Raw genomic sequence first — 13,997 nt, forward strand, 5'->3', positions numbered from 1 at the left:
CCCCATTTTTTTCAGAAAAAACCTAATGATTGCCAGGAGTTCTGTGAAATTTTTTTATGGGCCAGTTCTTTTCACTTCTAATGATAAAAAAAAACAAATCCAAAGACAATTTTGTAACGCTCTTCCTACTGTTAATGAGCTATTTCTGTGGAGAAAAAAAACTTTCGAGGCTCTTTTGAAGAAATCTTGGGGAAACGTATGTCTATTACCTATTTCAAGTTTTACAATAATGTTGATCCATCATTATTTTAAAAACATTTTTGAAAAATTTGAAGAGCTGAAGAGCTAAAAACTAGCTTATTTTTGATCTACAAATTAAAGTACCTAGTTTATCCAAATTTGAGCTGATTTTCAGACAGTCACACACTCAGCCAACCTTTTTTTAAATGACTGATTAGTGGAGAATACTGGTTGATAAAAACGTCCTTGATGTGCTTCCCTGAAAATCAAATTAAATGTGGACAAACTTGTTGAATAGACCCGAAAATGGACCACAATTTTTAGCTGCCCAAATTGATTTCCACATATTTCGTAAGAGCAATTTTGAAATTATATTTCTGGGGGGAACAAAAATCACGCTGGAAGTTCCAGAATGGCTAAATGGATAGAAATTACAAAAGTTAGTTCATGGGAGTTGATTTTAGTTACAGGGCTTCAGGGGGAGGGGGTAAGACTGAAATATGTTCAACTTTTTCCGCCAGATTTTCTCATTCGGCTTTTGGTCTGTGAAAACAAAATTTAAAAAGAGGACAGAACATAATTTTTGGAAAATTTTCAATTTTTCCCGAGCGAAGTGAGAGTTAAAGATTTAGGTACTAAGAAAACTCACAATTTGTGAAGTACCTACCTATCAAATAATGATTTTCAATATAAAAGTTTCAACGTTAAATTTCAAGCTTTTTGGTATTTTCAAATGAATCCTCACACTTTTTTTCGCTATTCTGAGTTACATAGAATAATTTTTTGCTGTTTCATTATTTTGCACCCATACCAACCCTGTATTGATTGGGTTATGTCTATTAAATTTCTGAAGGTAATGTTTCCTTGTTGAAAATGTTAAAAAAATTGTACAATAGAATAATTATTTAAAAAATTGACCAATTCAAAAAGTAAAATGGCTGATTCTAACAATAGTTTTCAGGGAATTATAATATGTAATAGGGTTAAAAAGTACTTTTTTTTTCTTGGCTATATGGTCTAAAATGGTAACACTATTTTCTAAACAGGACTTTCTTATCACGAAATTCGCATTTTCAAATTCGATGCTATATTTCCACTAATTTCACATTAAATAGAACTAAATTTACGTGAAGTGAGTTGTTTTGCATTCTTGCTATCATGTAAATGTTGTGGCGAATCAAAATAACTCTTTTACACAACTTTAAATTCATTTAATCGTGCAACTACATCTCAGAATTTCGTGATAAGAAAGTCCTGTTTAGAAAATAGTGTTACCACTTTTAGGATGTAGTGTTACCATTTTAGACCATATAGCCAAGAAAAAAAAAGTACTTTTTAACCCTATTTCAAAAATAGAAACAAGGGTCTAAAGACCCGAGCGAAGCTAGGGCAAAAGCTTTAGAAAATTTAATAATTTTTCAAAATAAAACAACATTTGAACATTGCGTATTTTTTCAAGTAATTAATAGTTTTCTTTTTCAAAAAAATATGAAAAATTGCTTTGAATTTTTTCTTTTTTTGAGGGAGGGGGGGGGGGGAGAAGATATCCTTTAAAACGAATCTCAAAAAATTTCAGTCGGTATTGTGTAGCTCCAAAAAAACCTTAGAATAGGCCCTGCCCAAATCCAAATTTCATCATTTCCAGTCATTCTGGAGCCTCCAGCACGATTTTTCAATTTCTCCAGAATTTTGAATTTGCTCCAGAAGGCGTGAATATGAAGTTGTGCAGCTGAAAATCGAGTTGTATATTACACTCGACCTGTTTAACGAGTTTATCCACATTTGAGCCGATTTTGAGAGTGACGCCTCAAGAGTGGCTTTTTGGCCAGCTTTTTTCAAAATTAAAATTGAAAAATCCAAAAAATCAAAAGTTTCCCGTTTGTGTTAAAATTTTTGAAATTCACGCGAATCGCTGTATTTTGTCCAAAACTAACCCCCCGAATCCAAATTTCACAATTTCCAGCCATTCTGGAGCCTCCAGCACGATTTTTCAATTTCTCCAGAATTTTGAATTTGCTCCAGAAGGCGTGAATATGCAGTTGGGCAGCTAAAAATCGAGTTGTGTATTATGCTCGACCTATTTAACGAGTTTATCTGCATTTGAGTCGATTTTGGGAGTGACACCCCAAAAGTGGTTTTTTGACCAGCTTTTTTCAAAATTAAAAAATCCAAAAAATCAAAAGATAACCGTTTGTGAGGAAATTTTTGAAATCCGAAGGGAAACGTTGAATAAAATTTGTAAAAAGGAACGTGTTTTTCATTCTAAACCCATTGTTCTTTCAAAAAATTTCGCTAGGGTCCTAATTATTTACTTATTTATTTATTTTTTTTTACAAAAATACTTATTCGCAAAAAGTGTAGAATTTTTATAAAATCATCTGAAATTTTGACGTTTTCTCTCCTGAAAATCGAATTTGCCCAAGTTTTGGTAAAATCTTGGCCAGTGAGCCAACCTTTAGTAAAATATGAACTGAAGGACCTCAGAAAAAATTGGCCAATTCAATCCTGACGAAAAAAGTATCTCAACTGTCACAAAACTTTTCGAACTAGACAAAAAAGTGATCGAACGAGGACGCCAAAATACACCACTAGCAAAAATTTCAAGTGTTAAAATTGATTTTTCAATTTTTGGTAAATTTTTGAAAATTCAAAGGCCCATTTCTCATGAGAAAAAAATCAAAATTTGATCAAATTAACTTAAAAGACTAAAATTTGGGGCTTGTACTCTATTTTCAACTTTCAAAGTCGATTGGCAACGGTTTTGAACCGTTTCGGAGCGTCCAGCGAATTTTCAGACTTCCCAGTTTTCGAAAAAACACTGAAAGTAGGATATGAGAATAAAATTCACCCCCCAAGTGCTCCAATTTGACCAACTTGTGGCCATTTTGATAGATTTAGGTACATGGTTTCAGAATCTTCCTGTGCTGGTTAAAATTCAAAATTTTCTCCAGCGAATATTTTTGAGGGGGAAAAATGAAAAATTTATCAATTACAAACGTGTGAACAAAAAAAAGTGCACTTTTAGATGTTTGTCAAATTTTTAAAAGCCAAATTTGCGTGATTTATTTTAAAAAATTAGGTTCATTAGGTACAATCTTAAGGGTACCTTAAATGAGTTCATTTTTCGATTTTTGGCAAATTTTCGAGAATTCAAAAATGTGGTTCGTTTCTTATGAAAAAAAATCAAGTTTTGATCAAACTGACGTAAAACGTTGGAATTTTGTTTGTATCTTATTTTTGACCTTCTGAGTAGATAAGCGATGGTTTCGGAGCGTTCTGGAGCCTCCTGCAGATTTTAGAATTCTCCAATTTTCGAAGAAAAAAAACGCTGAAAGTAAAGTAACAATAGAATTCTGCACTTATAAACTCAGATTTACCACATTTGTAACCCTTTCGAATTTCAATCCATTTATGCACACATTTTCAAAAAAAAATTTGTGTTGGGTAATGAATTTTTCATTAAAAAAAAAAAAATAATAATAATAATTTCTGAAGAAAATTTTAAATTTGAACCCGCACGAAAAGATGGTGAGAAACTGTGTGCCTCAATCGATTTGAAAAGGTCAAAAAGATGGTAAATCCCAGAACGGTTTGAAACCATTTCAAATCGACTAATGAGGTCAAAAATAGTGTATAAATCAAATTTCAACCTTTCATGTCAATTTGATAAAATTTTGATTTTTTTTTCATGAAAAAAATGGTCGTAAGTTTTTTTTTTTTTAATTTACCAAAAATCTAAACCTCTTTCTTCGATTCAAAAATGTTCGTACTGATTAAGATACTTCTCTTGTAAGGGAATAGGTACGTTGAAGACAATTTTCAATTTTTCGAGTCATTTCTCAGTAATTTTTCTATTTTAAAAATGATTTTCTCAAAAAAAAAAAATCTGACCTTGTATTTCTCAAACTTGGAAAACAGTAAAAGTTACTTTCTCCATGTAGCCTCCACCACCACCACCACCACCCCCCCCACCCTTCGGTCTTCTAACAAGCGAAAATTACAGCAAATCAATTTTTTGATTGAACAATGAACGTGATACCTAAGTAATTTAATTTTGTAAAATTAATATTGTATTTTTAAAGCACAAGTTCAAAAAATTCAAAGTTTTGAATCTTGAAGTATTTTTGGTGGGGAGGGGGAGGGGGGCTTCAAGTGCTCGGTTTTCATTTCATCCTTTCAAAGTTGCACGTCTCTCCTCTCTCCTCCTCATCCGATCTCCCTAATAAAAATTATTATAGTAATGTTTCAGTTTTTTTTTTTTTTTTTTTTTTTAAATTTAATTAGTGAAGTGCTCATTTTTACGTTTTAATATTTTCTGTTTAGTTTAGAAAACTGAATTACCTATTGATATTGGGAATTTCATGATAAGTTCAACATGTGGTTAAATTTTTCATCCATGATATCTCAACTTTAATCTAATAAACGTACCCATTTTTCTGAATAACACTGGATTTTACTGAGAAATTCCAATAAGATTGTTACTTATATCGAAAATGTTCACTATTAACGTTGTTTTCAATCAAGTTTTTTAAAATTTTAATTCTATATTTCAAAAGGTGAAAAAACGAATAGAAGTTGAAACTTTATCTAATCTGGTCGTCAAGTCATTGAGTACTCAGTATGTCATGTCGTGTGAAAAAGTGCATCGAACGGTATCAATAAATAATAATGAAGAATTTACTGAGAAAACTGTACCTATTAAAGAGTTAACCAGGTCATTTGGTCACTCATAGTTTTAAAATATTAACGAATCGATGATTCTAATTGAAGAAGAGAGAATCCCCAAGACCGAAGAAAAAATATAAAATAAAATACTCAAAAGTTCATTCATCCTTTTTTTTTTTTTTAAAATATAAATAATAATTTAACTTCCCAACGAACATACTCGTATACTTATACTATCGTTATATTATTGTCTGTGTCACGGAAACCTGGTATTATTTTATACTTGGAGCGAAGAGATATAATAAAATAGCGGTTTAATGGCATAATGGCTTATTATGAGGTAACCCGGCGATTCAAATATTCAAATGGTTTAAACTGTTCTAGATTTTTAATGATGGAGTTCGTAATTTTGATTTGATGGTTGAATTAGTTACGTACGTAGGCGGGGTTTTTTAATTACGCATTTACCTACATTCGTATATTGAACTATTGATTGCCTGAAATTAACAATTTTTTTTTCGCAAAAGTCTATGTAAATTGGTGATTTTAGAAATGGATATTTTTTTGAAATCAAAACCCTGCTGTAGTTTATAAAAATCCTATTACAGAAATAGAATGAAAAATTATTCAACCAACATTATTAAATGGCTAAGCTCAACTTTACGAATTGGGGTGTATTTTATTACACCAATTCACTCGATTTGTTTACACAGTTTATTTATTTACCTTACCTGTCTACGAGTACTTATTACTGTGTAACACGTTGCACGAAAATTGAAAAATGTATACAAAATATGTACATTCGGTTACTTACAGAATTCTTTCCATGTATACCTAGACCTACGCATGTTGAACAATTTATTTCACACTCCCATTTATATTGAATTTCAAAATATCATCAATCATCATTACGATAACGATGAAAATATTTTAATAAAAATATCGGTCTAATTTTTAAAATCCAAAATTCAAGCTTTGGATCAGTACCTACGTACGTGGTTGTACATATATTATTATTTTTATTTATTTTGGGTAAATAATAAGTAAAGGGTATTGAAATTTCAATATCTTTAGCTTTAGTTTGACGAAAAAGATAAATTATTTGTTCTGAACTCGTGTCAGCTTTATTTAAATAATTTTTTAATACATATTATATTTACTCGTCACGATGCATAATTATATTAAATACATTTATAAATAATTTAATTTAATTATTTTTATGATTTTTGTTACAGGATAATACACCGTATAGAAATTGACCGGCGACAACATTGTAATTTGGTAAGTGTTTTTTATGATTTTGAAAAATTCCTACGTATGTATTATTATTATTTATTATATTGAAATAATCGATTTTATTGATACCGATTACGAAATATTTAAAACAATCGAAAAAAACACGCGAAATGTAATCGTAATGTTCCTAATGTTAAGGTATACGGGGAAATGTGTATGAAACACGTGTGTTTGCGCGGCGTAGTTTACTACTCGCAGATAAAGTATGTAGACGAGTTGGTTATAAGCTTTGAAGCTAGTTGTGTTCGTCAGGCTCTGGTCTCCCTTCAGTACGAATAAATCTTTCGCCTTTTACTAAAGATTTCCGTGGAGGGGGACATTTACGAGCATTCAAACTAATTTTTGTGCGCCTTGACTTCGTCGAGGCTAATTATCTTATCTATCCTATAAAGCTGCAAGAAAAATAAATACCCCAAAAATACGCGAAAAATACGAAAAAAATTAATTAAAAAATACCCGAAAAATCGGAAAAAAGTCCTGAGCCCGATCTATGGCACCTAGAAAGCTGATTTTTTTTTTAATCGACAGCTTAACGTCTCTAGAATATAGGAAAAATACGTGGGGGCAAAAATTTTGAAATTAAAGGGCCCAAATTTTGAGTTTAAATGGGCTGTTTTTGCCGTTTTTTCGATTATTCTCAAATATATCAAGAACGAAAAAGGCTAGAAGGGTGGTTAATATCTCATTTTAAAGAGCATTAAATCCTGAACATTTCCCTCGATTACATTACCCCTCTGAGGTTTTTAGTTTTTGAGCTATTTTGAATTCAAATTTCGAATTTCAGTTACACAATTTTGAATTAAATTATCTCGAAAACTAAAAACGCTGGATGGGTACTGTCAACGAGGGAAATGTTCGATATTTCATGCTCTGTAAAATGGTGAAAACAGATTAGCAAAAAGTTAATTAGATCGTGTGATTTTGATCGATTTTGATGGCATTTTATAACAAACAACCGTTACAACGATGTGTGTACTTACACACCCACACAAGCATACGCACACACACCAACGTAAATGTACCGGACAACGCATCGCTGTCGTTGTTATTCCAGACAGGATCACGCGACATGCGCGCGCATACAAACCTCCCACTCCTCCAACAACGGAATTCTTAAGTACAATGCGAGGATTATGATTTATGCATATCGCATATCGATGAAGCGTGAAATTCTCAACAGAAACAGATACATAATATTAATATGTATTATTGCTAATAAATGTTATAATGTTAATCCGTCTATCATCAGTACTTTGCTTTCGCGTCTATCATCTATCATTTTAATCAAAGTTCTAATCGAAGCATATACCAGTGTCTCCAGATTTTTTGGATGCGAGGTCGAGGTCGCCATTTCGCCGATCTGAAATCGCCAAAAATCGCCAACGTACCAGTGTCGCCAGATTTTTCGTTAAGCTACCACCAATAATATGTCAATTTTTTTCTGAAATTTTCAGAAAAAATTGTATTTTTTTATTCCTTTTGCAGAAAGTATTTTATAATTTTTTACAAAAAATATTTTTTAAAAAAACAAAATTTAATGAAAAATCCCATTAAAAAAGAAAAGATTGAAGAAATCTCAAATCGCCAAAAATGCGACAAATCGCCAACAGCCTTTTTTGGGCGCTTTTCACGATTTCAAATCGCCAAAAATGCGATAAATCGCCAAATCTGGAGACACTGGCATATACTTGGTAGCAAACCTTTCCTAAGAGTGAGCGAAGGGGGGTTTGGGGGCGCAGCCCCCAAGAGCGAGTTCCGAGGGCGAAGCCCGAGGAACGAGTATGGGGGTTGGGCCGCGAAGCGGCCAGGGGGCGTAGCCCCCTAGTATCTAATATTGTTCACTAGTGAGCGATTTGTAATCACTCATATGTGATTATTTAAATTCTCGTTACTAAGTATACATTTTTATTACATGAGTATCTATAGGTTCATGTTTCGAGATCGATTGATGATGCTTCTCGTTCTGTGAGTTCTTTCTTCTTTGATCATTGCTTATTGCTTCTAAGGGTGTTGACTGATCAATTTAATCATTGCTCTTATACTTAGAATGGATATTAGTACTGATCAATTTTTAAAAATGGGGCAACCAACGAACAAAATGACTATAAATAATTGAAGTGTAGACTGTACAACGTAAAATTAATCAACAGAGTCCTTTTGCGTGTTTACCTACTACATATTTGAACTATTTTGAAGTATTATTTTTCATTATACCCTGTTCCTTTGCTTTGTGGTTTGTCTTGGGACCTTGGGAGAGATATGGTGAACCTGGACCTCTCTCTCTCTCTCTTTTCCTTTTCTTGAATATTTTTTACTTTCAAGTTTCAAAATTCTTGAAAAAAAATTCAAGATCAAAACAATGGGAAATTTTTTCTTAGAAGTAGAATTTTAAACTTATGACTTTTGATTCGATCAATTCTTTTAAAATTATACGCAAATAACGTGAAATTTTGTATTTTAACGTGTTTTTAACTTCTATTTTCCATTCAATTTTTGCCATATTTGTTAAAATGTTATTGCATTTGATAATTTTTATACATTTCAATATTTTTTTTGCTCTGTTTTATAATCACTTTAATATGTTTACAATACATTTTTACGCAATTTTTGCTAAAATTTCACAATTTTTTGGTAACGTTCACGAATTTTGGTATTTTTTTGTATTTTTATATCTTTTTAACCTCTTTGATTTTTTGTGTGATTTTTGTCAAATTGATGTTTTGAAAATTTTATCACTTTTTGGAAAGTTTTTTCGTTTTTATTGCTCTTTATGAGTGTTTTATTTTTAAACCTTTCTGGTGTAATTTTTGCCAATTTGATCGAAAGGAGGAGTCCCGATAAGGCCACTTTTTGGGCCCCCCAAAGTTATCGACTCGACTACTCTTGAAATGTTGTAATAAATGTCCCAAATACGAATCCGTGATTAGTTAACCCAAAATGACCATTTTTGGGCTCCAGGGGTTCCCAAAGTTGTGAATAAAAAAAGAATTTTAGGAACCACTGAGTATTATTTTCAAAACCTTTTTAAGCGTAAAATATCTGTTTGAGCCCGATAAACGTTATGCGAGGTGATTTTTCTATTTTCGACCCTCAGGGGCAGAAATTGGGGGATTTCAATTTTTGGAAAATTTTGGAATCGCCATTTTGTCCTTACCTCTTTGAACCCCGCTAAAAAGCTTTTTACAGTTTATTAGTATTCGAAAGAGCTTCATCTCACCAAATTTTGATATCAATAAAATTTTCTGCTGGTACTCAAAAATCCAATTTTCGAATTTTTTGTAATTTCAATATTTTGGGAACCCCTGGAAAGCTGAAAATCTGCGATTTGCGCCAAACGTAATGTTTTGAGGTGTATATTCCATTATCTAGATGAAAAAGTTCAACTGAGCTCCCTTTATGTTTGTAATTTTGAACCCCTTTTTTAGAGGCCCCCACTTTAGGCACCCCTAAAAACAGTGTTTATGCATATTTTTTTTAATAAATTGAATAATTTACATTAGAAACACAGTAGGAAGAGGTAGATAATTTTTCATTCGATTTCATCTGTAACTTTCAAAATTAAGCTTTTTTGGGCCAAATTCTGGGATTTTACTCTTTGAAAAAAGGTTTAAATGACGTTTTCACGATTTGTGGAAATTCTAAACAATTTTAAAACGCTGTTTTAAAGGCAATTTTTGAATTTTTTCGCAAAATATGTTTTTTGGGTAAAGTGAACAAATTTGAGTGATTCCTCAAATTCAACTCTCACACATCAACAACTACTAGTTTTGGGCAATTCTGGAGCCTCTAGTGATTTTTCGATTTCCTCCAGAAGCTTAATTTTAATTAAACTTTTTCATCTAGATAATTGATTATATACCTCAAAACGTTGCGTTTGGCGCAAATCACAGGTTTCTAGCTTTCCAGGGGTTCCCAAAATACATATCGAAATTACGAAAAATTGGAAAATTGGATTTTTGAGTACCAGCGGAAAATTTTATTGAGCTCAAAATTTGGTAGGATGGAGGTCTTTCAGATACTAATAAACTGTAGAAAGCTTTTTGGCGGGGTTCAAAGGGGTAGGTTCAAAATTGTGGCTCCAAAATTTTCCAAAAATCAAAACCCCCCCAATTTCTGCTCCCGAGGGTCGAAAATAAAAGAATCACCTCACATAACGTTTATTGGGTCTTATTCACAACTTTGGGAACCCCTGGAGCCCAAAAAATGGTCATTTTGGGTTAACTAACCACGGATTCGTATTTGGGACATTTATTACAACATTTTAAGAGTGCTTGAGTTGATAACTGTCCGGGGCCCAAAAAACGGCCTTATCGGGACTCCTCCTTTCCTTACGTTTTAATAATTTTTATTGATTTTGATGCTATATTTTGTGTTTTTCTCATCATTTTAACAAGTTTTCTACGCTGTTTTGTGCAATTTTTGACAGATTTTAGAAAAGTTGCGTCACTGTTTGGTTATTTTAATGGTTATTTTTGCCTGCTCTCGTAAGATTTAAATTTAAAACGCGTTCTACACTTTTTTATGCAATTTTTTCCAAATTTTATTAAATATTCTTTGCATTTTTTTTTCAATTTTTGTCAACTTTGACTGAAATTTTAAGGTTATTTGAGCATTCACGATTTCACGTACTTGGTACTTTTTTAATAGTTTTACAATTTCAAGACTTTTTTCAATTTTATTCATAAAATTTTCAACGTGTTATTTTTTTTTTTTTTGATAATTTTGTTGAATTTTAATAATTTTTTGCGTTTGTATTAAATTTCAGCGTGTTTTTTGGCTTTTTTTGGGAGGGGAGTATCATTTTAACATGTTTTTAACAAGTATTCGTGCTATTTCTGCAAAAAATTTAACCATAATTTTATCGTCTTTTGGTCATTTTTCTCATGGCATTTTTTTTTGCTTTAACAAACTTTACGAACATTGCAGTAAATTTTCTTTCTCGTACGTTTTTTGTGTCATTTCAACACTTTTTAAAACTTTTTTTCGATCAATTTTTGTCTAATTTTACTGAAATTTTATTGTTATTTCAGAATTTTTTAAATTTATTTCAAGTTTTTTGTAATTTGACATTCGTACTCAATTTTCCATATTTTTGATGTTTTTTTCAATTTTTCGAAAATTTTATCTCCTAAGTAATTGATTTTAAAGTTTTTTTTTTTTTTTTTTTTTTTGTAACTTTGTGTAATTTTAATAGGTTTTTGCACAAATTTTTATGACATTTTTGAAAAATTACGTGATAATTTCGCTATTTTTTGGTAATTTTTATTGATTTTTTATTTGTTTTTATTTCGTTTCAACATTTTTTCTAGCAATTTTTTGCCTAATTTTACCAATGTTCCATTGCTTTAAGTAATTCTCATTGGTTTTTATATTTTTTTTGCGTATTTTAAAATGTTTTCTACTTTTGTTCGTGCAATTTTTGCCAAATTTTACTGAAATTTCATTGCTTTTTGGCAATTTTCAACGATTTTATAATTTTTTTTGTAGCAATTCATCACATTTTCCATACTTTTTCGTACAATTCTGCCAAATTTTATTAAAACATCATTATTTTACAAGTTTTTGAAATCATTATTGAACAGTTTTTTGATACCACCCCCCCCCCCCCCCCCATCACCGCCCAACAGATTCATTGTGTGGATGAATTTCAATAGAAATATGAAAATGATTAGGTCCTACCCTCCTCTCCCCTCTCCTACCTACCTACCTCTTCAAATCTCACATCTTTCGATCAACTCGAGTGCTCAATTCTGATCCAGTTAAGTTTTAACGCTTCTGTTCAAACCGGCAAAAAAAAATTTCATCGCGTAACGAGGCATATTTCCTAATTTATGCATCACTGCTAGTGCAATTACATACACTACAAATGTACAAGTTTTTTCGGTAACGGTACCCTATAGATATGGATGTATACCAGGTACAAGTACACAAAAGCCATACAACTCCATTTGCAGTCACAACAATATACGAGTATGCTCTTTCGTCATTACTTCTTTAGAGTAATTGTGTACCTATACCATTCGAACAGAGTAGGAAAGAAATTAACCTACCGTCGCTCGTATTAGACTGTATCTCTTTTTATTTTCCGTTACACTTCCGAAATACTACAGCCATGAGCCAACCAAGTATGTTTTATTACTACGTAAACATTGGTGTATCCAAAAATCACACATACGTAGCCAAATCCCCTAGGTTCACCTCCACCACCACCAATCCAATCTACCTTTGTTTAAGTGAGTTGTTATCATTTTATGCTCCGTAATAATTTGCGTATATTTCTGAAAAAACGTGATTTTTTTAAACTCAAATTGGTTTATATAGATGCATGAAGTGTCCGTGTATTACTCAGTAGCTTATTCGGCGGTTTCTTAATGCATAAACAATAAATAATTCGATTATTTCGTGAACTCGGGCAGATAGTTTACTGATAACGAGTGTGTCGTGAAAAGTGACTTAAATGGCTAATTTTTCTGGTGATCCTGAATATTTATATCGTTTCGACGTTCCCACTCTTCCTGGTGTGTACGGTGAGCAGAAATTCGGGTGTTTTAACTTAAGTGGATCGTAATTTGAGCTATTTTCTCAAAATTGGTTGAGTCATTGTACCACACTCGTTTCCCACAAAAGGCCGTGTTGTTATTGATTGCAAGTTCAATACTAGTACCAGAAAGCTCCGCGACCATTTTATGGCGTACTAAACAGAACTGGTCCTGTGGTTGATTAGTTACTCTTATGACCAATAGAGTGCAGACTGGGATAGCAGAATACATGTGTTGTTTGGGTTGCAGCTACGCAAATAAAGGCAAAAATGGTAACTTACTTCCACCACAGTGGAAATAAATATAGAGAAGTTCGTCAATGTGTCAATGGAAATTTCACCTATAAGTGCACAGTCTCAAAATGCCCAGCTTCAATCCAGATCTCTCCTGGAAAATCGCGACTAGTTGGTTCAAATGGAAAAGAACATGATCATAATGTCTCTGTTTCAGTTAATACTAAAAAGAACATCTCCTTACCATCCAAACTGAAACCTGAAAAGGAAACTGCTGCGACGAATGTGAATATCTCATTGCAGCCAAAATGTGCTTTGGATAATAATCTTATCACTGTTGATACTACTGATGGGTTTCCCAACGCTGGTGCAGCTACGTCAACTCCGATTCCCCCCATAGAAAACTACAAGTTGGTTGATGATATCAACGTTGCTGACGATATTAGTACTGACTCTGATGCAGAATACTCAAATCTGTCTCAGATTGAAGAGTTCAATGACTATCAACACGTCAAGGAATTGCCTAATCTGCTGAAAAGAGTGGCTGACCTAGAGGCTGCATTAAAATTAGCGCTAAAACAACTCAGTGACCTGGAGAAAAAAATAGATCCTACACCTGAGCATATTTTCCCAAATGTGATCATACGTAATCCAAATCAAGGTGACATCTCTACTAAAAATGACGATAATGATGTAATTACACCACCCCGAGCAAAGCTGCGCAGGTCGAATGGCAAAATAAATGTACTCTTGGTCGGAGACAGTCATGTACGAAGACTGAAAGGGATTCTCCAGCGCGTAGATCCGTCTATTCATGTGGAGGCGCTTTTCAAGCCAGGTTATTCACTTGTGGATTGCACAAGTGACCTAGACACTCTCACTCAAGATTACACCAAAAATGATGCTGTAATAATATACGGTGGTTCTAACTCTCCAACAACTGATGAAATTAATAGGCATATCCAGATAGTTAGAAATGTGGCTGAAAGGACAAATATCATACAATACGAAATACCATTCACCTACCAGGAACGCTCCCTTGATGATAAAATTAGTAAAGTCAACTTGCACATGCGCTCCCTCA

At 32.5% G+C, this 13,997-nt stretch overlaps 1 protein-coding gene and 1 non-coding gene across 2 annotated transcripts in view; both read left to right on the forward strand.

Annotated features, from left to right (window-relative positions):
* The window catches only part of Kat60 (Katanin 60), a 147,215-nt gene that overhangs the window by 17,457 nt on the left and 115,761 nt on the right, over positions 1–13,997 (forward strand). The window contains exon 5 of the mRNA XM_065367571.1: positions 6,081–6,126. The gene's annotated coding sequence lies outside the window, so the exon portion shown is untranslated. The remainder of the gene's footprint in view (positions 1–6,080; positions 6,127–13,997) is intronic.
* On the forward strand, positions 6,392–6,509 carry LOC135849571 (U5 spliceosomal RNA). The gene has a single exon (XR_010559585.1). It is a non-coding gene; the product is annotated as a U5 spliceosomal RNA (small nuclear RNA).

This window comes from Planococcus citri, chromosome 5, assembly GCF_950023065.1.
Source record: "Planococcus citri chromosome 5, ihPlaCitr1.1, whole genome shotgun sequence".
NCBI lineage: Eukaryota > Metazoa > Arthropoda > Insecta > Hemiptera > Pseudococcidae > Planococcus > Planococcus citri.